The sequence below is a fragment of the Pithys albifrons genome, chromosome 4 (assembly GCF_047495875.1).
Source record: "Pithys albifrons albifrons isolate INPA30051 chromosome 4, PitAlb_v1, whole genome shotgun sequence".
Classification (NCBI taxonomy): domain Eukaryota; kingdom Metazoa; phylum Chordata; class Aves; order Passeriformes; family Thamnophilidae; genus Pithys; species Pithys albifrons.
The window spans coordinates 92,910,215-92,930,998 of NC_092461.1; the positions used below are offsets into that span (position 1 = coordinate 92,910,215).

At 36.8% G+C, this 20,784-nt stretch overlaps 1 protein-coding gene across 2 annotated transcripts in view; it reads right to left on the bottom strand.

The window, feature by feature from the left end:
• Window positions 1–20,784, bottom strand: part of GABBR2 (gamma-aminobutyric acid type B receptor subunit 2) — a 482,477-nt gene that overhangs the window by 215,761 nt on the left and 245,932 nt on the right. The window lies entirely within an intron of this gene.

Sequence of the window (20,784 nt, forward strand, 5' to 3'; positions counted from 1 at the left end):
GAAGCCAGGAACAATTTCCAGCATTCCCTGACTTATCTCTCAAGGTAGACCCAGCCTGTCCCACAGACAAAGACAAAATGTTCATACTCTTTCTTGACAGGGTACATTCATATTCTTGAAGACAGATACAGTGTTCATACTCTTATATTTTAAAGACTCAACTTTATTTTGCTTCCCATACAGTGCACACAGGGAGTAGTGGATCCAGTTATAAAGTTGCTCCTAGTTGCAAACCTTTTTATATCTAACCCCCAGAAGACCATCAATACCCTATTTAAAGGTGATGTCTGGAGAGAAAATTCATGTCTCCAGTCATCCTAACCAGTATTTGATCAACAGTATCACAGAAAATATCTGAAGTCTTCTACTGACATCAGTGAAGTCTAATACAAATTTATGTCTCAAGACAGCATTTCTCTTCTGTTTTTTTTGTCGAAATGTGTCCAAATGATGACTATTTTTTTCCAGAACATGCACTACTTTATTAATAAAGACAGTAATTTGGAGATTCTCTGAGCCTTTGAACATCTTTAAAATTTATTCCTAGAAGCTGGGCCACTTCTCACTTCACGAAGATTTTATTCATGGAATTTTCCCACAGAAAATAATGGACTAAATATTCTAGATGATGTGTAAGTAAAAGAGAAACTTTCTTACTAACTGTTCTCAGGGAGAAGGACAAGATTTTTTTATTTTGTATGTTGACTACCAGATGCCATTGTAACCATTTTGTCCAAACAACATGCATTTTACATGGGGCTACATATTCCCACTGAAATTAAAGCAAAAGTCACCTGCTGGCTTTATTCAGCGGTGCTTAATTTTTACAATTTACATATGCAGTAGAGCACCATGATAACTTTTTGTTTCCTCATGACGGAAAATGATGGTCAGGTGGATGTAAGATATTCTCTGTTTTCAAATTTATAAATAAAGTGTATTACAAAATCAGTTTGTCACACATCACAGATATACTGAATATTATTTACTGGTGAGGAATAGAGAAATGAAAGAAGTATTCTGCATTTTGATTGTTTATATTTAATGAAATAATTGTAAATTCCATGTTGTGATAGTCTAGCAGTCCAGCACATTAAACAGGTTCTAGGAACTATTATGCTATTTTATTATTAAAGAGTTTTCCTCTAAAATTTTCATTTTACCATGAATGGTTTTCTAAAAGACTAATTCCAATTATAGCTTGAGAGAAAGGAATCTATGGTAGGAAAAGCAAGTAGTATTCACATGCACAACCTCCTGTTGGAGGCTTATTTTAAAATTTTCTGCACATCAAATGCTATAATCCTCCTGCTCCTGATTCTCTTCTTCCAAATAGGTATTAGTTGAAATAAAAGTGTCCTTTTTGTTTTGATGTGTACTGATCTAATCAAGATTATTTGGTCACTGTATGCCATCAAACAAAGTTGGTATATGTCAGAATGGTGCTAATCAGGAAGACATCATATCATTCCACCACTTTAGTCCACCCTCTAATGAACTAAGAGTGCTGGCAGAGTAAGCATTTCACATCTCTTCAGGAATTTTCATTCCTATTATTTATCTCTTTTACCTGATGATATAAACAGAAAATCAACTGAACAAAAATATTGTCCCTCAACAGTTCAAATAAGGAGCAGATTTCCTAAGGGCAAAGTACATTCGACAGAGCTAAAGTCTGGTTTTAGCTCTCCTTTTCCTGTTTAACCCACCAACACTGCAAAACTTCAGCAAGTATCAGACCTGGAAAACATATTTTGCCAAATTTGGGTGTTTCTTTCAGTGTGCAGCAAACACAAGAGACGTTTTTCATTTAGACACACTGCATGAAACAGCATTCATGAAAAAGAAGAATCATGCAGATAGTTGTTATAAGAATATGCACTCAGTAAGAAAATGCATTTCCCACCTGTGCTCAGTTTACTGTCCAGTACAGTGGGCTTGCTGGTATAGAACTGAAAAGGTAACAGTAAGACAAAATGAAGCGGGAGCAGAAGAGCAACCCTGAAATAAGAACACGAGACACCATTTTTTAAGATGAATCATCTTTCCCTCTTTCATATACTGGATGGCTAATCTGAAGAGAATTATGACCTCTTCTTCTGAAGCAAACAGTACCATCTGGTTTCTAACGAAGTCTGATTTTTTCTTACTTTCATGTTTTTTAGCAATATGAAGACATAGGGCCCTTGAAAAACCAATAGTTTGCAAGTCACATCATCTTTAAACTTAATCTTTGCTCTACAGTAAGATCAGGTCAGGTCAGGTGTTTCAAGTAGATTAAAACCAGTTATTTGTCAATAACTTCCTAGAAGCAGCTTTCAGGGTATGGCTTTTCTACTTAACTCGCAGAACAGGCTTCCATGTTTCTCCTGTTAATTTACAGTAACTCCTGAGAATCTGTTTTGGGGTTCGAAGGTTTTTATAAATGGTTTCCACTTCACCTGGATGTTAAAAATAACCCAATCCCTCACAATTTCTTTGTGATGAAATAGCTACAACCTAAAAATGCAATTTCGGAAAGAATGTTGACACATCCAACTTTAAAAAAAAATATTTAGCATTTTTAATGTTAAAAGTCTGCCATCAGGGAGTACAAATGGGGCTAATCACTGTACATTTAGAAGCTCTATACAGCAAATATGAGAATAATTTGAAAGTCTTGTTAACATCATAGAGCAACAAACTGGATATACTCTGTCAGTAGAGGCATCTTTGTTATCCTGTATGCAAAGAAGTATATCCTGTATACTTCACTGAGAAAGGCTGGGGAAGGTTCCAGCTGTACCTATATCAGTTCTACCCTCCTGCAGTTAATTACAAGATTAAGCTAAAAAATCATGTAGGAATCAGGAATCTGGAAATCAGGGCAGGGAAATAGCCAGTGTTTACAACAAAGTAAGATATATCTAAAACTAATCTTCAAACTAGAGGCAAGGAGGAAAAATAGTGAAAAAGATAAGCAAACCCACCCCATCTGTCTGGAGTAAGCTCTGGAATATTTTATATTGAGAAAACTCCTATCGCTTACAAACACTGCCACTGCAGAAAGATGTGAGTTAATGAAGGGAGATTCAGAAAGTCACAACACAAAAGCAGCTTTTGCCAACATCATGCATGTCAAATACTGTTTCTCTCAGATCACAGCTTTAAAATCAATGGCCTGCTCACTGCCTCATAACTTCCTAAAATATGCCTTGCTAGAGGAATTTAAATTAAATTAAGTACATAGGGATTAATTTCCTGGGGAGGATTAAGACCTTTCCATCTATACGGAATGGTTGAATAACAAGTGAAAAGAGATATTGTAACAAATATTTGAAGGAGGCAATCAGCAAAGAATAAAGCTTTTCAATTAGGAACTGCAAAGGTAAAGAAGAACTGTAGCAGCAGAAGCAGATTAGATCTACCACACAAAGGCTAGAAGAGAGAAATGTATCTTTAATAAAGACCCAAGCCTTGGTCATGACCAGCAGAATTCTTTTGCAAATACAGGAATAGGACCAAAAGATAGTGCCATCTCAGAGTGGAAGTGAGATGGTGATAAGGTACATATCCTGAGAGGGAGCATTTCAAGACTGTGCACCACAGCATCTGAAAAGCAAACTAAGCACATTTGATAAGTACAATCAGTGTTTAAGCCAAACAGATAGTATTGGCTTATTTCTGAATGTAAACGGGGCTTTATTTTGGCTGCCAGTTAACAAAAGGCAAAAGGACTTGAACATAAAGTTGTATTTACCTAAGGTTGTGGGTTTTAAGTTTTCTCATTGTTATAACTTTCAATTGGAAGACAATTGAAAGAACAAAATATTGTGACCATAACAGAGATTAAACATTTCGCCATAATGAGGTAGTTAATTTTTAAAAATGGAGAAAATAATAACACACTGACAGAGAAAGATAGTCATCCTTCTTTTCCCTTCTTAAACATCTCATTAAAGCATGAGGGAATTGCTGCATTTCAGACTTTTTTCTCTTGTTCCCCTTCCTGTACGAGATCTACTGCTGAATGAGATTATCCTAGTGACGCATTTGGAGCAGCTTCTTTCCTGGCTACTCTCGCCTGTGTACTGCCAGGACTTACTGAGCACTGGGGGAAGCAGCTGGAGATGTAGTTGGTATGAAAGACACATGAGAAAATAAGGCTGTGTTGTTGGGATTGCATCACATACAGCTGTGTTTTGTTACTAACTGAGAGGAGTCCATGGTTTATGTATTTTAAAAACCATTTGCAGACCTCAAAGAATAAAACCAACCCAGAATTACAATATAACTTTAGTTTTATTATCTTCATTTGAACTCAGAATAATCTATGATTCTATTATAACTTCAGATCATAAAATACACGCAACCTGAGAAAGTCTGACACATGATATCTCTGATGTAGCACTGCCTCGCATGTCACTCAGAGAAGTGAAAAGCATGTCACAGACTAGATTTTCAGCCATGACAAGCCCTCGGGCTCTGGGATGACTTTATTGAAAAACCTAAGCCTGACATGCCTTTAATTTCACTGAGATGCACATTAAAAATTGTATAATATTCGCATTTTATGTAACAAATTTATTCTCTCTCACTGCTAGTATTTGAGATATTGTAAAACAGCTCCATAAAGAGAGGATACTAAATTCTATAGGGGAAGTGTTTCTTTACTTGAATACATCCTACCTTGCAAAACAAGGAATGTACTCTTTTGAAGAGTTGATTCAATACAGCCCTTCACTAGTCCATTTGGAATACTCGTGTTTAATATTCAATGTGCTCTTAAGCGCTTCACTTAATCAGAGCCTAACAGAAAGACCAGTGTAAGCAGTTTAAAAGCCTCAGAGAAAATATTTTTCAGAAACAAAATATGAAATGCAGCTATTCTGCCCCTAATGTTTTAAAGTATCTGTATTAAGCAGTAGAGAAAAATATTCTACAGTTTTTAAACATTTGGTTTCACAGTACATGTTCCCTTGATTTACAGTGGAGAGATAAGTAGTTTGACATTTTTAAATGGGCAACAATTAGGATCCTCTATTTTATGATTTTCATGGATTTATTTCTAAACCCACTCTTTTTTATCACTCATCAAGTGATCCTTTGACCAATTTACCAATTCATCACAATCCTTATCTAAAAAACTCTAAATGTGTAAGAGAGATAACATGATTATCAGGGTATATATAAAGTGTATCATCCACTTCCCTGTGTATTTCAATTAGAAATACAATAAAGTATACTTAGGTTTAAATACATACAAACAAGAAGTTGCATAATAAAATCAATATTCTAAGTGCTTAGCTGCATCTTTACTTGCCTGAACATTTTAAGAGCTGACATTTACTCACTGATGCCCATACAAATACAGAAATCTAAAATCTCCAGATCTTAAAAACCCCAAATGCCCAAACATAAAAAATGGATCTGAAAAGAAATAACTGGGAAAGTAGTCATAACATTTTCCTTCCTTCCTTCTGTCCATCCATGTGCTATTTGAAGTAATAGCTACAAAAATTCATGAACCCAATGACTCAGATGCCACTACTCAGGTTTTAAGGGAAAGTATGCTTAATATTCATGATTCATAACACTCACTTGTCCAAATGTTTTCTGAACCACATCTACAGGGATTTCTGTTCCCTCTGTCACAGTTTTTCCCATAGCCCTGGAGCAGCTGGGATGCATTTTAGAAGTCTTCTGGAGCAGGTTCTCTCCCTTCCCTCACAGGCTAAGGGTTGACTCAAATTGGGGAAATGACCCCTGCTGGGTCTCTTGGGTCTTAACTGCTGTCTTATGGAAAATAGACCTAAAGCAGAAAGAAAAAGCTTGCTTTACTCTACACTGTTAGGAAATACTCACTAAAGGATGTGTTTCTTCCCATAAACTTTCCCCTTACTTTCTGCAAGAGGGAAAACCTGATACTAACATGTATGGGTCTGAGCAGTAGGCAGAAAACAGCACTGAATCTTATCCAGGATGCTAATTGTGGCTCTTTGGCCTTTATAAAATAACCTGCATTTTAAACATGGAAACTAACAGAAAACATCATGTAGATGCAAAAGAGATCCAAATTTCCACAGCGCCACAGTCTTTGCCTTCAAAGAATAAGATATAGAACAAATCTCATTAAAATTAGTAGATTTAAAATCACACAAAAATCATGAATCAATTAACATCTCCAGAATTTACAATGGAAAGGTCCTTACAATGCATTTGTGATGCTGCTGAGGTCTACTCACAACAATCAGTATGTCATCCAGGATTTAATGCTGTTGCTTTGTTTTGTGGCTATGATCTGAAGGGACCAGCAAACAATTATTTCTCAGCTGTATGTGTAGCTTGACTGATTTATTTCTAAATGCAATTTAACTGTTCTATGTGTTCTTACCTGAGGCAATCTATATCTTCAATCCCCAATCGAATTTGGTGGTGTCATAACTGCTTTTCTTATGTTTTTGCCTTGCTTCTATATGAATGAAACTGTCAAAATGAAGAAGAAATTGTGTAGCCCAACACTGAGAAAAGATTTTAATCAAAAAAAAAATTAACTGACAAGTAAGATATTCTGGGTCTCAAATGCCAAGCTTCAGTTTCATTCATAACAAAAGCACCAATAACAAAATTTATGAGATGCAAATGTGATGTTAGAAAACTCAGTGTTGAGAAAGTCTAATAATTCCAATTAGAAAACATGATGATCATTGCAGTCCCTTTTGGAGACACATATTTCTCTGGTCTGCAGTAAATATCTGAGTTCAGCGGAACAAGAACCTCTGCGCTGCAGAAGTTCATCTCTCTCACAAAATTCACATTCAGCTGAGACGTGAACTTCTGACCACTGAAACTTCCTCTCCCCTTTGTAACTCCTCAAGAACATTTAACCAAAGTACCTCAACACAAACATGCTGAAGCTGTAGCCACACAGTCACCAGGCACATGCAGCACCACCACACTGCATCAGAAGCCAAGTCAAGCAGTGGCATGCAGGACAAGAAAGCCAGCTGGGGGAAGACCTTCAGTTCTTGAGACTTCACAAACAAATCAACAAGCTATTTCCTCCACTGCATGGAGCAGGACCCTGTCCTTCACTGAGGGTGGCTGAAGGAGGGAGGGAAAATTGTCAGGCTCTGCTACTCCTGGGAGAAAATTCTTTGCAGTCTCTAGCAGTGGCTTTTAGCTCTGTATATTTTGCAGCACTCACAATGATGGCTGCTTATGTGCAACATCATCCTAATTACATGATCAAACACAACTGAACCACTAATTCAGAAGCCAGAATGAATGAGGCAGATTTGAAATTGCACAGGCAGAAGAAAATCACCAGAAGTTTTTGAGACATAATTTACAAGGTAGAAAAGGTGTAGAATTTACAAGCAATAAAATAATAACTTTATTTTTCAAAGATTTCCAATTTAAGGCTTGGCTCCTATATAGCTAATTTATGCAGACAAAAATCTCAATCCATCATAGATGGAAAACCACTAGGTTTTTCTGATTTTGAAATACACTATACTAACCACTTCCCTCAAATCATTCTCTATAATCTCTTGATTTGTGTTGATTTACTCTGGAAAACTTTTCAGTTTGTCAGTATTACACTGACACTCAGAATTCCACATGTCACCATGCAGCATGTACTCTCCAATGACAAAGAAATGTCTGCCCTGGACAGCTTTATTTACACAATCTTTGATATTGTTTAACTGAAAGTTCACTCTTTGGATTCAAACTACCTTTTTTGGGTTAGAGCTGGGTTGTTTTCTTCTAATTACTTCTTATGACACCTACTGATCCTAAATGAGTGGCATGACACAGAAACTGTGCAGGTTATGCTCAGGGTGAAGGGTCACTCAAACGAAAAGGCTTCATCGCATAGAACTGAGAGAGCTGGCTAAAGCTTTGCTTGGCTTAGTCACATACACAAGATTTACTGTTGTCAAAGCAGTCCAACAAGTTTTTGGATGAGAGGCAGAAAGACTTGTTAGGGGAGAAAGGTTTCATGAAGCTTTGGCTAGATGTTGGAGGCTGATATACAAAAATACAGATGCTCTTAGAAGTATCAACTGCACAGAGATGTGTGAACTTTTTAGACCTTGTTTTAACAGAATAATCTGATTCCTAACAGTGGTTAGTAGGCATGTTTATAATTTTTGGTGCGTTTGAGGTCAACACATATTAAAACACTGGAAAAATTACTGTCACAGAAAGATTCAATAAGTGAAGCAGGACAGATCAGAGATTTGAATAAAACTGTTTATTAAAAAAAATGAGAGAAGAGTCTGCTTCCTGTCTAGCGCTTTGGGTTCATATGCTGACAACCTCAGCTGTCACTATGGACCAGCTATAAAGTGGGTGATAATGCAGAAGTCAGACCCCTAGGACTGTTTTTCTAAAAGAACAGAAAAACTTCCAAATTGTTCAAATTAGGTGTATTTGGAAATAACAAATTACAAAAAATAAGGCAGCCTCCTTTAATTTTCAAAGTGCTGCCTTTGGCCTCTGCCTGCTTTGCCATGGCAGATCTGAAGTTGAGACACAGCACAAATGAAACAGTCCCTTCCTGTACTGAAGGGACTCCATCAAGTGCTCTGCTGCACTTTCTTCATCACGTTGTAGCTTTGGGATGCTAAAGGAAAAAAATTCTCTCCCTGCCACCAACTCCCCATGCCATTAGTTAATAAAAGAAGTAGTTAACTGCTACCAACTCCTTCTTGATTGTTTAGGTGGGGGCAGACTGGGAGAAGGTGTGGTGGGGAACAGGTTTGCACTGTCTCTTTTGTTCTTGGGGACAACACACAGCTCTGGCTGTGTGTGCTGCTGTCGGAGAGCAGCCGTTTCTCTTGCTCCTTGCTGCTACTGTGGAGTAAGCCAGTTTTTTCCTGCCACTGCTGTTGCTCGTGGGTCAGCATTTGGGGCCCCAGTCACCGCCCCAGTTTCACCGTCACCCACGGTGTCACAGCCACCTGTTCCCGCCGTGGCAGCGACCAGGAGAGAGAGAGAGGGAGAGGAGTCACATCTGCTTTCCTGGGAACTATCATCATCCCTTCGCTCTCAGCTCTTACTTCTTCGTTTGGGACAAAGGACAAAGAGAGCACCGTTCATCACTGCCTTGCTGGGAAAAGACTGAGGATTAACTTCGCAGCCAGCCAAGGTGTGACACTGACACTGTCCATAAATATAACTGTTCCAGGAGAAATCTACCATTTTGGGGGTTGTTCTCTTTTGGTTTTTTTTTTTTTACTTTTGGGGCTGGGGGAGTAGTTTGCTCTGGTCTGTTTACAGTTATACCTATATCTACATATATATGTATATATATAGTAGTTAAGAACAGTTATCCTTCTTATATCCATTTTCTAATTGTGATGGGTTTGATCCAGTCTTCCTTAGTAAAGTTCCTTTTCTTAAATTTGATAAAGAGTGAAGTGATTATTGTGGAGGAATCCTCTCCTCTGCTTTTTGGTAAACATTTTGGCTTTTCCCTCAAACCAAGACAATCACCTTTCACAAGTTTCTTCACGTGAAGAACTCTAAGGAGGAAGTCCTACCGTATAATATGCTCTACTGAAGAGTAATATCTTTCTTGTTTTATGAAACCTTAAAAAGGAACTATCTTTACATTGCTCTAATAGAGGATAGATAATGCAAAACTCATCCTCATCACCACCAGCAGCTGAGGGAACAACCTCCTGTAAGAAGATGGTGGGGAGAAGAGTGGAAGGTAACAAATACAGAAGTTCTGAAAGCTGAATCCAAAAATACTAGAAAACTATTTGAAAATCTACTGTGCATTTGCCCATATTAAATGGTATTATAATATTTGAATTTTCTTGTGTTTCTCTAAAATGCTTGAAGGCTCCAAGAATCCTATTTGCAACTGGAGCACCTCTCCAAGGAAGAAAACTAGTTCATCCTAGAAATCATGACTGCCAGAAAAGAGGAGCAGTGATGTATGAAAATATAATCCATTGAACATCAGACCTGACAACCTCAGAGCACTTCCAGGCTAAGTCAGCTAATAAAGCCACTCTTAACACTGCAGGTGGATTCACACTCAGCAAAATGCTATATTCAAGCTAAGGAATATTTTTGCCTAGAGCTGTCATAAAGATTAACAAAAGCAGGGAGTATGTTAATTGGTGAAGCTAAAATCTCTGAAGTACTGCAGTGTGAACGGAGAATTAAAGTACAGTTTTAAAAGTTAAAGTTTTTTTGCTGGCCATAAAGTAAAAATGTCACATTTCAAAATATTGCCCAAGGGAAAATTTTACTTTTAGGTGCACACAAAAATTTCCAACTGGTGAAATTCTAATTCTTGTAACATCAATGTGGGTCACTTTCACTGAAGACAAAAAAGGACTCTTTTCTAAAGCTTTTTAACATTGTCCACTGATGGGGTAACCTAGATGAAAGCAGAACATAGAATAAAGTTTGCCATGCAGCTATTCAGCAAAGGAGATAAGTACAATTAACCTAAATCAACAAATCTTTGTAAATATGGTACAAAAGTTCTCATAAAAATATAATTATTTTATTTCTTTACTTAGAGTATCCAAATCAGTGCTGTAAAGGATAAAAATAAGCAGGTTAGAACTAATTTTGTACTTCATCATTTATTTACAAAATGAACCTGTTTTCAGATCTAAGCATATTTAGAAATATATTTATCATTTATGTGCTTTACTCATTCTCTACTCTAAGAAAAACAGATGTTGAGAAGATTTTAGAGTAGTATGATGACAACTCTTCAAAAACATATTCTTAACATATTCCACATACTGGCTTATGAATAGTCTCCCTATTGCTTCAACCTTCATAATATTTTCTGTATGCTTTGAGATTTCTTGTTTATCTTTCTTCCATGTTTCATATTAGCAGCCATCTGATACCCAGTTAAGAATTACACTGTTGCACCAAAAGAATATACATAATGAGCACAACTGATCACTAAAATATTCAGCATTTCTTTGATTTACAAGATCTACATTAAAACTTGCAGGTTTTTAGTCATCACTAGACATTACCTCTAGACACTACCTCTAAATTGCTATACTCCATCACATTATTTTAATCGCTCTGAGTCATGTAATTCCACATAGTATACTATCTAGACACGTTCCCCAAATGTACTTGAACAAGCTCTTGAGACTAATCAATCATTACTAACTTATAGCACTACTCCTGATCAGCACTTTTAGAATATATTCATTAATTCTAGAAAACATTTCAAAAGAAGTTTCTTCTAAATTTTCTGTTAATAAAAAGGATTTTAGAAAAACATTCTAGTTATATTTGCAAATTATTTACTGAAGCACTTCTTAGGTAAGGACTGCCTTCTGCTCACAATGAAGTTAAAACAGATTTGCCACTGAATCAAACAAGAACAGGATCAAACCAGTAAAATCTTATTATACTTTGCATGTACAATGAAATAATAATAAAATGCAATGTCTACTATGAGAAGTGAGAACAATAATACTAAACTTTTGCATCTTCATGGCATTTAGTGTCCTAGAGAAGTCCTGGTGTAAAGCTAGTAAATAATAACTTACTCATCTGTCTGAAATCTCAGTGAGAGTTTTAGGTACACAGAACAGAATTACCAGAGCTGGAACAATCCCAAGGCAACAGGGCTAACATCTGTTCCAGTGGAAAATAAAACAAGAACTGTAATTCCCCCAAGCACTCAGGAATTCAGTTTTATGCTATTTCAAAAATATGTTTTCTCTAAAATAATAGTTGCTTTCAACTCTAGATTCATGACAGAAAGGCATTCACATCTTAAACTTTAAGCTAAATCAGGTACTTCTGTAGTACTTTCTTCTAGAAGGGAAGGGAGATAAATCAGAGGGAGGTCTGAGGAAAGTTTGCAGATCAGGGTTGATGCAGGATATCTAATCTTGTTCGTTCTGACCACTGTGCCTACCAAGACAGGATGCTGCACATGGAGGCTGTACTCTGGTGCATTTCATCCCCAAGTAACTGGGCAGCTGGCAGCTTGGGAATATCCATATAAGATGACTTTACTTGTCATTTCAAATGGAGACATAGCAGATAGAAACAGTAGCATCCCTAAATTTGTCATATATCCTTTTTCCTTCTTTTAAGGTCACCAAATGCAGGCAAAACTACACAATTGAAAAACAGTTACTCTGGAATGTCTGTAATTCATAGACTTTTGCCTATGCTTCATTGCATCATCTGCAGATATGCACCTGGAAGTATGGTTCAGCTGTGCCTGTACCAGCCTGCACACACCATCTGCCAGGTAACCATAAAGGAGCCAGGCTGGATCTTAGGGACCATCAAGCTTCAGTGGAACAGTACTGGAAACTCAGAACTGTTCAGTGATGCAGATTACATTAAAACCTTCCGGGAAACCATTTTCCTTCATATTATATTCTTCTAAATATACCTTCTCCTGCAGTCTTCCCTTCTGGACTCATTGTTTTTAAGAAAGGTGTGTGTGGGTTAGGGACACAGCTATGGATATAACTCCACTCCCAAGGCCTTTCCATCCAGAACCCAGACCCTGCTGAAACTTCATCTGTTCCCTCTGTACTCAAGAAAATTCTCTCTTGGGGAAGCAGCAACTTTCCTCTACAGGCAACATTACTTGAAAGGGACTTGAAATAATTTTAACCTGCACTGTGTAATCACAGCACTCAAGCTTTGGTACATAACCCGAGCAAACAGTCTTTTGCTAGGCTACTGTACCGACTGACACACTATGTGCTACCACAGCTACCAAGAACTGCATCAGGTCCCAAGGCACTAAAGCACCTGAGACCTTCCCTTCTCCATCACACTTTACTTTCCTTCTGCACCTCCCTTAACAGCAATGTTCTTATCCTACCTTAGGAGGTTGCACTCATAGTTTCAGTGAGAGAAATCTCAAAATTTCAAACAGAAAATTAGAAATTTACAACACTGTCGACATCACATACCTTGCACGACATTTTCCATTTTGGATAATGATTGCAGGAGAGACAGTTCTTACAGCATATATTACAAACCCTTAAGTCTTTTCTGTGGACATGTATATGATGAAGAGAGAGGTGTATATTCTCTTGCTGATATGTGATAATCACCAGAGATCCCCACTGATGTGTCATCTGCCTTTGATCATAAGATACTGACATTCTTTGAAGTCACAGTATAGATGAATGGAGCTACTCCAGGTTTTCTATTATTTTTGAGATGGTATTTCATTGGTACAGTTGTTACAAGCAGGTCACTTCTCCATAGGTGTCTATAGGATTTTATCCTATTACCCTTTTTCAATAGACATACCAACAGCAAGTCCTATCTCTTTGAAAAAAAAAACCAACAACCTTGGTGAAGCAGGGCACAAGACTTTACCACATGAAAAAAAGGTACATAACATTTTTCCTTCTTCTACTAAATTCTGAAGGAGTGGCAAAGGAACAGCTTACCTACCTAGTAGATCTGACTAAGTTGAACACAAAAAGCCATCTCATCATCAGGAAAAACAATCTCCTACTTACACAACAGATACAAGAACCTGTAATTCCATATTGCTGGTCCAACATATATATGCTCTCCACTCTTCCAGTATCCTTATATATTCAAACAGCCCTGTGCACCAACCTCAGACAAAGCCTCAGACTGGCAGAGGAAGAAACTGTCTTGAAAACTTTCTTTAAAACCACTGATACACTCTCCCAAATTGACTGCTGATCTGGAGCAGAACAGAGCTTCCAAATTTCATAAATTTATTTTTTTTAGCCTTTCAAACTTCCAATTCAAGGAATATAGATGACGAAAACAGAGGAAAACAAACAAAAAAAGCAAACTCAAAATATAAACCAAAATTGGATTAGAAACAGGTAGCCAGAAAACAAATCACATGTCAGAAAAAAATAAGGTGGTGGAACTACTGAAATGGGATTTCTTTCTTCAGAAGCTTCAAGGAGAACTCTCCTGTGAAGTATAAGCCTGCACCACCATTTATGCAGTGCAATCAGCTTCCCTTGACCTTTATTTCTTCATTATTTGTAGGAACTTCTGCACTTTTTACACAAAGCAGAGCAGCTTCTAGGGCATGGTAAACATTATGTTAAACACTGTCTAGATACAGAAAAATTAAACACATAGCAGAGGAGACTAAGACATATCAGCTAGAAAATACCTCACTAGCTTTTCTAAAAATGTATGTTGTTCATTTATTTTCATCAAATATCCAGCTATTAAAATGACAGATGCAGTAATAAGTGTTCTACAACTTCAGACTGAAGCCTTTTTTTATTTGACACGTACTATAACTATTAAATAGTCAACTGCTGATTAGCTTGAGGGCTAATCAATGAAACATCACAGTTAATTTCAACTCTCACTTTAAAAAGTAAGGTTTTCTTTTTGGATGCAGTTTTACACTGTTGGCAGATGAAAACACTTGCACTGAATTTTCCTAATGAGCAAACATTGTTTATGACCTTATGCAAACTTGCTCCTGGCTTAGTTTAACAGCTCTCTATTTTGAGGAGTCTCCTAAAAGAACTGGCGACATAGAAAGCAAGTTAGTTCACCAGCCCAGTGCACTGTTCTCACTTACTCATCTGAGTTGGATAATACACTGAAGGTCAGGAGGGAGTGAGGAAGTAAGAGATTCACCATGTTTACCTCTGCTCAGTTAAACTGAGATTCAAAGTTCAGGAAAACCAAAAAGCTACGTAGGGACCCCAAGCATTTTTCTCTCTTGTGCTACACAAGAAATTCCATAACAAGAATCAAGACCTGAAAATTCAAAAGGCAACACAAAAATCAACATCATTCATGTTCACAACCCATGGAGTCGGGTATGGAAAAAACCAGATTTGCCAAGAGCCAGTGCGGTTGTGATCATCTGCATGTGTGTGCATAATACATACAGTTTCCTATGCATTTTGTTAGCTTATTGTACTCCCTCAAATCATCCCATTAGTATTAATGTCCAATTACAAATTTTCAAATGCCCGAAATTAAGCCAAATTCATTTTGATGCCAAAGGGGTTTTTGTTCTGATTTTCACATTTTGTAGATTTTAGGAACACAGTAGTTGTAGATTTTTAGAGGGTTAATATTTCTAACAGTTTAAGTTTAATGCCTTTCTATCACTACCCCTGTCCCAGAACAGGGAGCTCAAATTCCTTTAGTTAATTAATCTTGTTTAGACTCCTTTCCAAGGTAAAGAGCTGAAGGATATCAGAAGGCCTACAGAATGAAACATAAACATAGGTCAGAGTGACCCAAAGACCAGAACTGGATGAACTCCAAGAGACCTTTGTGTGCCTGAGGAAGAAGAGTTGATGAAGACAGAGGGTCTTGACGACCCCAGACCCAATTCCAGGAGGTTGGACCAGGGGTGGGACTGGGGCTGAACTGAGAAATGTGTAAAGCAATGATTGGAGGGATCTTATTATAAAAGCCATGGAAACAAGAACTGAGACACATGCATGTCATCCTGTATTCCTGTGGGCTGTAGGCCCTGTGATATTAAAGGACCTTTACTTTTTATCTTACCCTACACTAACGTGGCTCAAAGTGCTGTTTTTGGGGGGAAGGGTCACTCACGGCAACAATTTGAACATGCAAAAGCATTCCTCAGGAACAGAAGACTAAATCTCCACTTCCCTCACCCACCCCTCTTAGGAAATGAAATGTACTTTTAAAGCTCTATTTTAGATTAGCAAGAAGTCGCTTAATTGAAATTTCTGCCCTCCTCCCAATACTCTTACTATTTGCCCTACCTCAGCCATGCCAACAAAAAATTCAACTGCAGGTATAAATAGCTCTTGAGGCCTAATTTAGAACTGTTCATGCAAAATTAGCCTCACTGACCAATGCCATTACAGAGATGTTAGTTGGACTCCCATATTAGGCATAAATTCACTCTGCTGAAGTCTATGCTAATTGCACCTGATTCTCTGCCAAAGACCAACGCATTTTTTAATTTAACAATCTTAGGTATGTTTTTTTTTCCAAGTATGACATGAAATAACTATTTTCTCCCTGTTCCTAGTCTGATGCTAACATCTCCTGTACTGCTGAGCTTCTTGTATAGCACACTGGCTACTGAAACCTGGGAAGTGGAGGCAAGCTGCTAATATAAATCTTCAGAAATAATCAGCATCAAAATAAGAAGTGAACTTCATATAAACAAGCATTTTTCCAGCTATGAAACATGACTGGATCCATTCAAATGCAGGCTGCCAGGGACAGACTTGAAAGCTATTTCATGGCTGTGGTTTCAATTGTGCAACAACTGCTGTGATGGAATTTTATCCTAATGTGCTAGTCTTTGGCTGACATAAAAGGAAAAGACAACACTGTATTTAATTTTCTCTCTCCTCCACTGCAATTCTTTTTCCATTACACAGAAATAATAGAAGGTCATTAGGATGAGAACTAAATTAACAATTTTGAAACCTGATTTATAATAGCAGATAATAGCAATAAATGCAAGGAGCAGAATACCCCACTGCAACATTTACAAGACTTCAGGCATAAAACAGCGAGAATGGGAACAGTCATGACTTCACATCAGCGACAAAGGAGAAGCAAACAGAAAATTAGAGAAAAACATTTTCAAAAAGTAGCGACATGTTTTGCATAAAAAAGGAATTAAAAGTTATCTCTAAACATGCACTGTATTTTTCCCACTACCTTGCTACTCCATGCAACCAATAGAAACTTTTACCATTCTGAGAACAAATGTGGCAGTTAATATGGCAACCTTCCAGTGGGACCTACAAGAAAACTGGAGAGGGACTATTTACAAAGGGATGTAGTGATAGGATAATGGGGAATGGACTCAAACTTAAAAGAGGGTAGGTTTAATAAGATATTAGGAACAAATACTTTATTGTGAATGGGGTGAGGCAATAGAACAAGCCCAGAGAAACTGTGGATGCCCCATCCCTGCAGTGTTTAAGGCAAGGTTGGATGGAGCTTTGATCAACCCAGTCTAATAAAAGGTGTCAGGGGGGTTGGAACTAGACAGCCTTTAAGGTCCCTTCCAACTCAAACCATTCTGTGATGTCTTTCTGGGTACAACAAACATTTTTTTTTTGCTAACAAATATCAATATTGCTGTAATTTTAAGTTACTGTGTATCCATCTATAGTCTTTACAAAGAGAAAAAGGAAAAGGAAGAAAAGAAGACTAAACCAAAATTCTTCTGTTTCCTAGAGGGATTTCAATTCAGTATACATTAAATATGACTCAGTATCCTGAGAAGACAGCACTAATTCTTCACTAATTATTAAGCCTACAAGCTGCATTATGGTAGTATTACACAAAATAAAGTTTGCCTTTTCTTCTCTTTTTAGACAATCTTCTTTTAGGCAAACAATCTAGTTGTATGAGAATTATTTTAGCTCTGTGGAAAATTCTCTTTGGCTTTCACACATACATGATGAGCATGTTATAGGCAACATGCTATGAACTGCTGAATAATTGAAATGAAGGCATAGACATACCTCAGATACATATTTTGTTTCCCACTACTTTATCACTCTGTACTGATTCAAAGTAGTAACACTTCAACAGAGACCTCACTAGATCCTCCACCTCTGAATTACTTTCAGTGCCTCTACCAGCTACATAAGGGAACTCCTCAAACACTTAAACTGTGTCACAATATATTGTTTGAATACTTCTTATCTTCCATTTTCTGAAACTGAGGTTATGAGAAAGAATGTGTACTATTTGAGAAGAGGGATAAAGAAGGAAACAGGCACCTTCCACTTTACAAACCATTAGGGTGGTTGCATTCAGTTTACACAACTGCCTTTATCTGGCAAGTGGGAATATATTGTACAAAATCCTTTGAGGTATTTTCTTATTTCAGTAACTTTCCCATTTATATGTAATGAAGTGCTCTGATAACCAAGGAATTAGAAAAAATGTATATGAAAACCAATTAAAACAAGAAAATCATGAAAACCAAGGTAGTCCCAAATCAAAAGGAATCCTTTCCTGAAAGCTGATCATTTTGGATGGATCATTCTAGCCACACAATGCCTTACTCAAAATGGCCCACACCAGTGAATCTGACTTCAGAACTAGGGTACCTGGAATAAAAAAACTGTAGGAACATCCCTGCAGGTCTTTTGTTTGTTCATACTGCATTTCTCATCATAAAGTCCTTTTGTACCTGTAAAACACTATCCAGTTTATCTTTGAAAAAGTGTAGCAGATAACTATATTACTGTTTTTCTGATAAAACACCAAATTTATGTAGCATAAAAACAGGATTAGCCTTAACTGTTTTCTAAATGTTGTCTCTTGGAAAATAAAAGAAAAAAAAGGAAAACAGAAAAAAATAACAGAAAATTGAAATAATGCTATAATGTATGATTAGGAGTTAGCACACTTCATCCCAACAACTCTTTTAAGATTGTTAAAAAAATTCCGTAAAATCCACCACTCAATGGTGTAGTTTGCTATAAATAATTTCAAAGAAAATGAAAACTGGATAAAGTGATTTATTATTTATGACACAACAGTGTTTCTGATATCATATTCACAGAAAGCATAAAGAAAGATGCCTCCACTTAATAACTTTGCATTTTTAGATTCTTCTCTATAGCTTCTTGTCTATCTTCTCTTAATAAATAACACAGTCTACTATATTATTGGATGAGTTTTTGAATATTGATAGGATTTATTCCTTCCTTTTATTCCTTCTTTGTATCAGAAACTCATTTTGTATTTGGCATAGATACTCTTGAACAAAGGAATGTCCTTTTCCTGATTAGAATAAGTTTTTACAAATAAACTGTAAAAAAAATATACTAAAATACATTTTCTGGGAAAAAAATAAATTAGATTTGCCACTCCAAGACTTAAAACTTACATTCCAGTGAAAGTTTTAAATTAGGTCCAAAATGACAGCAATTTATTAGGATGAAGAATAAAAAGTTTAAAAATATTTCTGGTAAGAATCAATCTGTTCCTTCAACTTTTTGAACACTTCAATGCAAGACATTTAATATCTCCTCTAAAACTCTTCCTCTTCATACTGTCTGGAAAAACCTGAGTATCATTTGTTCTAATTATGTCCTAAGAAAGTGTAGCTGCTATAGATTTTCTTCCCTCCATATCTTTCCATTAAAACATTTTTTGAATTACAGGAACTGGAAGCACGATCCTTGCAAATACCAGATTTGGGCTGTGCATTGTCATAATGATTTGGTAAAGCAATGTTAAAGAGAAACATTTTACAAAGCACCTCAGACAGGCACTAAATACAGTGAATAATCATGCAGTAATTTCTTTGAAAACCATTATACCTGTGAGGATAAAGTAACAGCTGAATATGGTTGGTGAAGCTTCGATTCATTCCCTCCCTAAAGGGATGTATGTGAGGTTTTGCTGGTATCTCTGAAACTAATAAAAAATGAGCTTTCTTCAATCCTAGAGATTCTGGGTTCGGTTTTGTTGGTTTTTTGGAGGTGGAGCAGTGAAGGCCAATTAAGCCGTGCTAATGAAATCTATCAATGTGACCATAACTGGCCGCAAAACATAACAGCAGAAAAAAAAAAGGTTAAGGTGAAGGAAGAAAAAAACAAACAAACAAAGAAAAAGGAACTACATAACAATATGCAATTTCAAGCTTATCAATAGATACTTGGAATAACTCAGGGCAGGTGTATCTGAGTCTCTGCAGAGTCTTGTTCATAGCTGCTACTGTCTGAGAGCTTTATCAAAGATCCAGTCTTACTGTGGATGCAATAGGATTGCAAATTCTTTTACTGAAACCTTTGGTCAAATTTAGCATGAAAAGAAAGCAAAATTCGTATTGTACAAGCAACTAGATACCAGTATTGCCTTGCCATGTGGTTGTTTTTTACTTATGAATCCTAGAATAGTTTCAATTGTACCATGACATAAAAGGCTTCTCCATCAATTAACAAGAACACAAAAAAATTGAGCCTTCATGCCTCATTGATGTCTATATGTAGGCATTCCCTCCATGAACCACATTTTGAGATGTATGACATCAACACATTTTGAGGTTAATTGACATCCGAGACAGTTTAAATTAACACAGTGACAGAATCTGACCAGCTGCTGCCAACCTTCTCCATGCTCTTGCTGGAAGGAGGTGCCCCTCAGTGCACCACTGTAATACACATTTCTTCAAAACACTGATTTCCTTATCAAGCCATGTTGCAGTCTAAGTACACTGTTTAACCAAGCATGTTCCAGTAGGTTCCTTGTTTGCTGCTATTGGAAACTCTGAAGACCCTTCTCCCTGAAATGGAGTTTGCTCATTTCTCTTGGTGAGCACTGCAGACTCATGAACACATATGCACCACGAACTTCTGACTGATGTTGCCTCAGATACAATTAAGCAATTAAGAAGTTTCAAAACCACACTCCTATCATCTGTTTTACCCTGCTAAAAACCAGAAGCAATGTAAATAAATAAATTAATTTAAAATTACTATTGTGCAATGGCACAATTGAAATCAGAGTGAGGATACTACTGTATACGACCAATTCTTCTTTAGTCATAGTTAGTATATACTTGACTGTGAAAAAATACAAATTATAAATTAATTTAAATCACAACTGAAGTATGCTGCAAGAATATCTAGGATGTACAGCAATGGAGTTAGAGATGGTGTATTATAACTTAATAACAAAAATAAGCAATGGAAAGAAATATGTGTTTTCACATCACATGCCAGCTACTCCTTAACTGCTAAAACATTTCACTTAAAAGGTCACTGCATCTTGCAACACTTGTGGTTCCCTTGAGACCACTCTGAGTTGTTAATTCAGGTGACATTC